Source organism: Mus caroli, chromosome X, assembly GCF_900094665.2.
Source record: "Mus caroli chromosome X, CAROLI_EIJ_v1.1, whole genome shotgun sequence".
Lineage (NCBI taxonomy): Eukaryota > Metazoa > Chordata > Mammalia > Rodentia > Muridae > Mus > Mus caroli.
Genome location: NC_034589.1, coordinates 6,805,136 through 6,813,618, shown reverse-complemented (window position 1 = coordinate 6,813,618; position 8,483 = coordinate 6,805,136).

Genomic DNA, 8,483 nt, shown 5'->3' with positions numbered 1-8,483 from the left:
CTCACCTGAGGAATACCGAATGACTGAGAAGCACCTGAAAAAATGTTCAGCATCCTTAATCATCAGGGAAATGCAAATCAAAACAACCCTGAGATTCTACCTCACACCAGTCAGAATGGCTAAGATAAAAAATTCAGGTGACAGCAGATGCTGGCGAGGATGTGGAGAAAGAGGAACACCACTCAAATCTTTTTTAAGTGCAGTGCAGGAGCTGGAGAGCTCAGTAGTTAAGAGCACTGGCTGCTCTTCCAGAGGACCCATGTTTGTTTCCCAGCAACCACAGGATGGCTCACTCTAGTTCCAGAAGATATGACACCTTCTGCCCTCCTCTGATATTGCACACACAGGAAGCCCAAGTATGCATGAAGGAAAAACAACCATACAGATAAAATAAAGTTAAAAAAAATCTCAAAAAAAGTGCAGTACAGCTAGATATGGTGACACACACCTGTTATCACAGCACACAGGAGACTGAGGCAGGAGGATCAGGGGTTCAAGGCCATCTTGGGCTAAATAATGAAAGTCTGTCTCAAAAAATAAACGAAGCACAAAATAAACATACCCAGATGCTCAAATATTGTCCCATGAACATGATCTGGGAACAAGGACAAGTAAAAGGGTATTTCCAAACCTGTTAATAATTATTACTTTATTTACTTGGTACGAATTTTAGAAATACCATTTATATACCTACCTCTGTACCCTGCATTTGGAACACAGATATGAAAGATCCCCATGGAGCTGATGGTATGAAGAATTGCTAAGGGACTGAAATTCTACCCTACATGCAAGCTAAGACATTTACTTGACCCAGTTTCACAGTGGCTGGCAGAAGTCAACTGACTTGTGTCAAAGGCAATGAAGTTTTTTGCTTATGGTAGAGCAAGCTGCATGGGTGTGAGTATATTTACATGGGTTCTTCTTGTCCAGAGACAGGCACAGGTAGGTGTTTGTGTACATGGTGGGCTGCATTTCAGGACAAAGGTACAGACTTTAGGGAACTTAAAACTAATAGGTGGCAAGCACCTTTGTCACTGGATGGAGACACCATAACCATCTTCCAAGCCTGGTGGCTTTATAACACCCTTAAAAAGACTGTCCAGAACAAGTCAGTGCCAGTCTAGACTAACCAACAGGTAACCAGGCCTTCACCAAGTTGAGCAGGATTGATTAGCTGGCCTCTTATTGACCCCAAAGATGTGAGCAATAAAAGCTATTGTTTATTGCTGTGGTTTTGTGATTGCTCAGTGGCATTATTGTAGCAACAAACTACTGATACCATCACAGAAAATTTTGTTGGTTCCAAAACTGACTTTTTCCTTTATACCTAAATACTCTCTGAAATGTGGATCTTATCAGATCATTTACTGTCTGAAAACCTCCAGCTGCAGACTGCAGCCCAGATGTGAAATACAGTCCTTGGTGGTCTGGCTAGTCCTCATTTTCTTTCCAAAATTGTATATATGTATGGTTTACCACAGGACATTTTCTTCCAGTTATTTTTTCAACTTCTCTGATCACCTCTCTTCCTTCACATTCTACTCCCCCTGCCCCGTGCTCTTTCTTGAATGGGGTCTCTCATAGATCACACCAAAAAAAATGCCTGTTTACTTAAAGAAAACTCAAATCTTAAGAATATATTGTTTTTAAGACAGGGTCTCACATAGCCCCATTATGAGGCCTACCTACCCACTCACGTACCTTCTCGCTATGTAGGTAAAGGTGGTTTTGAAATCCTGGCAATCCTGCCTCCACCACTCCAAGTCTGGGATTACAGGAGTGTGCTACTGTGCTTGGTTTTATGTGATGCTGAGAATGGAAGCTAGAGATTACTGTATGCTAAGCAAGGACTCTATCAAATGAGCTTTACCTCCAGCCCTGGGATAGAGCTTTTAAGGTTGAAAAAAATAAGTACTCATTTTAGCCTACCTGGAAAGTATAGAAATTGATAAAGGGTACCTTAGTGGGCTGAATTTCCTTGAGGATTTTATCACCCACCCTGGGGCTTTTTGCTTTTTTTTACATTAGGTCCGCTGTCTCTTGTTTTGTTTGGTTTTCCAAGACAGGATTTCACTGTGTGGCCCTGGCTGGTGCTACCTTCTTATATTTTTCACTTCTACTTTACATGAGAGGCAGGGAGAGTATGTAGCACAGGATAGCGTCAACTGTGTGGCCCTCCTACAACCTCCCAAGTGCTGAGGTTACTGGTGCATGCCCACACATATGACTTGTGAGCTGTTCCAATGCCTCTGTCTTCTTCAAGCACTTACACTCATGTTGCACGCACACACACACACACACACACACACACACACACACACACACAGTGAGCCATCTCTCTAGGCTCTCTAATGCTGTTATTATCACTGAACATGAAGGTACTGTCTATATGGAGGGAAAAAATCACTGAACACACAACAAACAACTTTAGAAAAACAATTGCAAAGTTTATAGTGGACAACAGGTTCATATATTCTCCATATAGAAGTATACATAGTAGCACACACCTTCCATCCTAGCACTCAGAAAGCTGAGGCAGGTGAATCTCTTTGAGTTTCAGGCCACCCTAGTGTACATAGTAAGTTCCAGGCCAGCCAAAGTTACATAAGAATGGCCATCATAGGCTCATAAATTTGAATACTTGGTCACCAGGGAGTGGTATACCTAAAAAGATTAGGAATTATGACCTTATTGGAGGAAGCGTCCCTGAGGGTGGGTGTTGGCGTCTCATTTCAGCTGGGCAGTGTAGTACTTTTAATCCTAGCACTCTGGAAGCAATAGGCAGATCTCTGTGAGTTGAAGGCCAGCCTGGTCTACAGAGTAAATTGCAGGACAGCCAGGGCTACACAGAGAAACCCTGTCTCTGAGGCAGGTGGAGGGGGAAGCCCACTCTAAGTTCAGAGCTTCTCTTCTTCCTGCTACCTATGGATGAAGATGTAAAAGCCTCACTCCTGTTCCAGCACCATCTGTGCCTGGATGCTGCCATACTTCCCACTATGATGATAACGGACTAAACATCTGAACAGTAAGCGAGCCTCAGTTAAATGTCTTCCCTTTTAAGAGTTGCTGTGGTCATGTGTATCTCTTCACAGTAATAGAACAGTGGCTTAAGACAATTATATAGTAAAACTCCATCTCAAAACAAACAAACAAACAAGAACAACAACAAAAACCCTTTTGGTCTTAAAATCCCACTTCTAAGAATTTTTTTAAAAGAAATAATTAGTTAGGTCTATTTAGATATGTGTCCAGTGCAAGACTGACACAGAAAGCTGGGAGGAGAATCAATTTGATCTCCAAGAATAAGAAATCAACTGTAGTACACGTGTAACTGTAGTACACAGGGTCAATGTGTTCCTTTGTGACTGTTGGAATAATAAGGTAGAGTTACAGTTACTGACATGGAAAGGTGTCAACATGGGCAACAGTGAGTTGAACAGGACACATACGTTATGTTTGCCAGCAGGGTGATTCCAATTCACCTCAGTGTGTATTTCTTCCCATAAAGTAGTGGCGGGAGTGTGTGAGGTCTAGATATGTTAATAAGTCTGATTTGCTTCTTCCACAATATATCTACATGCCTCCTAAAGTTACATTAAGTTCCATAAAAACATGTGAATGTTATTTGTCAATTAAAAAATAACTGAGCAGGGCCTATGAGATGACTAAGCAACCAAGGGCTCTTGCCTCTAGGCCTCGGCACATGAATTAAGTACCTAGAATCTTGGAACCAACTCCCATGGGTTCCCCTCTGGCCTCTCAACATGTGCCACAGTCTGCATGCCACCCCCCAATAAACAAACAAACAAACAAATGTTAAGATTTAAAAAATAAAATTAGGGAGATGAAGAGATGGCTCAGCAGTTAAGAAGAATGTATACTGTTCTTGCAGAGGACCCAAGTTCAGTTCTCAGCACCCACATCAGGGGGTTCAGGCTCCAGGGAACTCCAGCTCCAGGGGGGTCTAATGCCTCTGACCTCTGAGGACACCTGTCATGTGCTCACCTCCACATGCATATGCATAATCTAAAATAAATCTAAAACACATAAAAAAGCATTCAGCAACATATTCTGAGTGGATATTTCTACATCTCTGGATGATAGGATTATGGTGGAGTTTAAAATTAAATTTGAGTTACTTTTTATTATGTCTAAGAAGAAGTAAATATGAATTACTTGTATATTTTTATTGGGATAAATAGAATCACTGGTGTCTTCTCTCAGTTTTAAATGGTATTTTCTCTTCATTTGTTTGAGACAGGATCTCATGATGTAGCCCAGGCTAGCTTCAGCCTCAGGATCCTCCAACCTCAGTCTCTTGAGTGCTGGCACTCTAGGAACATGTTGCCAAGTCTGGCTATTTTCTTACCTTTCTTTTCTTTTTTGACCTGGACCCCATTTTGTAGACTAGGCTGGACTCACACAGATCCACTTGCCATGTTACATTACGTACATGCATTGGCAGCTAACGAAGCATCAGCGCGAAAGCACAAAGCATGGCTGCTCAGCCTTCCTATGGGCCCCACACACCAGACCCCTCTCTGATTACTCGGAAGTTGAGAATCTTTATTTGCTCAGGGTTCTTGGGGAGCCCTGGAGCGCTGGGAGGTTTTCAATGGCTCCACCTCACCTCATAGCACTTGTCCAGAAACTCCCCGTTTGTCTCACAGCTCATATGAAAATATCTGAGAAGTCTGAATGCTCATTAAAGGGGAGATTTCAATATTTTGTGCTATGGATTCTAAGGGTTCAAATGCAAATTGCCATGGGAGAGTTCTGGCGTCTTTCTTTTCTCGAACCCACAATCTTTGTGTCTATAGAATCTCCAAGTAAAGGGCTGGAGAGATAGCTCAGTGGTTAAGAGCACTGACTGCTCTTCTAAAGGTCCTGAGTTCAAGTCCCAGCAACCACATGGTGGCTTACAACCATCCGTAATAAGATCTGATGTCCTATTCTGGGGTGTCTGAACACAGTGTACTTACATATATAATAAATAAACAAATCTTTAAAAAAAAATCTCCAAGTGATTTGGACTCTGAGCGGCATGAAGCAATGATAATTTTATTGTACATGATGGTTTCCATGGGCCAAGACGTCAAACAGGGACCCTTGGAGACATCTTATTTCAACTTCACAATGCCTGGGCTTCCCTGGGACAAACTAGCAGGCAGGAGCTGGAACCATCAGAAGGGCTCAGTCACCCACACAGCTGGTGGTTGATGCTGGCTGTCAGCCAGCCCTCCTACATGTCCCTGTGGCCTTCTCATGTGGCCCAGGCAAAGCGGGGGCTGAGTCCAAGAGCAAGTATTCTGGGAGAGATCCCAGAAGAATCTGTCTCCTGACCTAGCCTTGGAAGAAGTGAGCATCATTTTACTGTACGCACGGACAGGAGGCCTCGGAAGCCTCTGCCCAAATTCCAGAGAAGGAAACAGAGACCCCAGTCTATGGTAAAAGGGGGTCCATGCTCAGTTTCCCCCTTAATATCTTGAATCCGTATATTTTTTCAATTAATTTTTATATATCAATATTGTATGTGTACACACAGTGTGTGGTGTGGTATGTGTGTGTGTGTGTGTGTGTGTGTGTAGGTCAGGGGTCAGTTTTCTTCCTTTCACCCTGAGTTCTGGGTAATCAACAGCAGGTAGTCAGTCAGACTTACCAACAAGCACCTTTACCCTCTCATTGGCCAGCCTTGATTCTACATTGTTCTGAGGGAAGGTGGGGTAGTAGATATAGCTCAGTGGTAGAGTATTTGCCAAACACATGTGAGGCCTGGGATTTTATCCCTAAGGCAAAAATAAATAAATTATCTCCAAGGATTTTCTTTTCTCTCTGCCTTCCTTTCTGATTTGTCTCCTTCCCCTCCCTTCCTTCCTCCCTTTCTCCCTAACCTTCATCTGTCCTTCCTTTCAGTTATTATAAAAACAGCACAGCCATCAGTGAGGTATTGTTTCACGATGAGAAGGCTTGCCAACAGCGTGGCTCTGACAGTCTGCCTGGTGTCTCCCTAAATCATTTTATTTTTGATGTTTACATTTCATATTCCCATGTAACCATATCTTTTATGCTCTGGAGACAAGAAGGCTGTCTTTTTAAACAACCTTCGTTACAGCTTCCCTAATTATTTCCAAGGAAGAGTTTATGACATTAAAAGCATGAGAGCTGAGTTACTAGTCCTGCTCAGTGCTTCCTATGTGCTAGGCACTGTGCCAAGCAGACCCTTACAAAGCATTAACCTGCTCACTCTCCATAACCTTGTTCCCAAAATATAAATGAGGAAACGAAGGTATGGAGATTTTCCCAAAGTCACGGCGCTATCACACAGAAGAGCCAAGTATCCAACTCTAGTCATATGCCTTCCAAATGTGTATTTTTCGTTTATTTGTTGCTGTTGTTTTGTTTGTTGTTTATTGGAATAGGACTTTACTATAGCCAGGTTGATCCTCCCACCTTGGCCTCCTGAATGCTGGGATTACCTACATGTGCCACATTCCCAGAACATCTATTAGCTGCGATCATATCCATCCCAACTGTATATTATCAGTCACTGCGGCCTATGTCCTCTCTACCACTCACTGCTCCATTGGCCTTTTAGTACCTTGAGCAAAAAGGACTATGCAGCCCCCAGAGGGTCTCAGATGACCAAAATAATGGCATGCCTGGGAAAGGCCTGGGAGGGCAGACAGTGTACCAGCTCCTATCTTGCCCCGCCCTCCTCATTCTTGTCCTCATCTTTATCTTATCTTTGTCTTGTCCTACCCAGCTGACAAGGAGCAGCTCCCATCCTGAAGCTGATCTGTCCTCTCCTGCTGTGTATGACTCCATCCAAAAGTGGCTGGGAGGACTGAAGAGAGTTGGCTAGACCCAGGGTGGTGAAATGTTCAAGAGTCCCAAAGCACTTTGTTACTGCCTTATGGTATTTTTCTCTTGGAACACCAGTAATGCACTTTGGAACTCCTCACTTAGGACAATTTGGAGAGACTGAGCAATTTTAAGTGACTTCCCCATATGGCACAGTCAAAAGACTTTTGAGATCCAAACAAAATTCACTGCAAAGAAATATCCTACAAACAAACTCCTCAGAGTGATCCGGCTCCCCAGGTTGATATGCTAGGAGCTTAATCACTTTGCACATCTTTTCTTTTTTAAAATGATTTATTCTTATTGTATGTGCATTGTTGCTTTGCTTACACGTAAGTCTGTGTGAGGGAGTCAGATCCCTTGGAACTGGAGTTGCCACATGGGTGCTGGAAATTGAATCCAGGTTCTCTGGAAGAGCGGCCAGTGCTTTAACCACTGAGCCATCTCTCCAGCCCCGAGTTGGGGTATCTTAATAATTGTGGTTGCACTTGAACAAAATCCTTCTGAGGAGGCTGTGTGAGGCAGTGAGCATCTCATCAGAAGTCTTGCTCCAAATCTGCAGTGACGCAGCCGAAATTCTGCAACTAATGTGCAGACATAGGTCAAAGAAAGTATTGAAGGGGTTCATCTCATCCTTCCACAGTGTTTCCCAAAAGAAAGTTTTTCAAGACAGACAACCTGTGTGGGAGTTCCACTGGCCAAAAGCACCACGTATTCAAAGTAATAAATGAAGCATTTGTTATTTCAATAGTGAATGATATAGCATAGGTCCCTGAGGTAGACTTTTTGAAAGCCAGAGAGAAAGGAAAGAGAAAAGACTTCTTAAAGTATGCAGTTTGGGTCGGGACATTTGCCAGGAAAAGCTGGGTAATGAAGGATTAAAATGAAAACAAAATTGGAAAGGAAGCAAGGGTAAGGAAAGGGCCATGGGGATAACGAGCTGTAGAAATGAGCATGCAAGAGAAGAGATCTGAGTCCCATTGTGAGAGGTGCGGTGGGGAAAGCAAGCCAAGTTCAAACTCAGGAAGAAAGAAAACCCGGCAGAGGCAGCAAATACAAGAGCCTAGGGGAAAAGATGAATAAGGAACTAGAAGAGAAAGAGAAAAAGGAAGTGATTTTAACAGGAAATGGACCAAAATAGACATGGACTGTGTCATTTGAAGGGGAACAGGGAAATCAAGGGGAGGGGAGGTTTTCTGTTCAAAGTAGAGACTATTTAAAGTGCTCTCGAATCCTCTCTCAGTGAGTTTCAGAGGACAAGAGCGTGGGATGGAGAAGGAAAAGCTGGCTAGGTGGTTTGGGTGGGGCCCTGGTCACAGCTCAGGATGTAGTAGGTCTGATTGCTTTGGTGGCTTGCTCTGATCAGTCTCCTCCTCAATCTTCTACTCACCCCTGCCTGCCTGCCTGCCTGCCTGCCTGCCTGCCTGCCTGCCTGCCTGCCTGCCTGCCTTCCCTCCCTCCCTTCCGCCCTTCCTTCTTTCCTTCCTCCCTACCCCCAAAGGCTTGTGGTAGGAGTAGAACAAAGGAACATTCGGGGCTATGCATTCAGGGCCCGAGAGATGGTTCAGGGAGCAAAGGCACTTCCTGCCAAGCCTTAGCCCTCCACTCACCTGGTGGAAAGA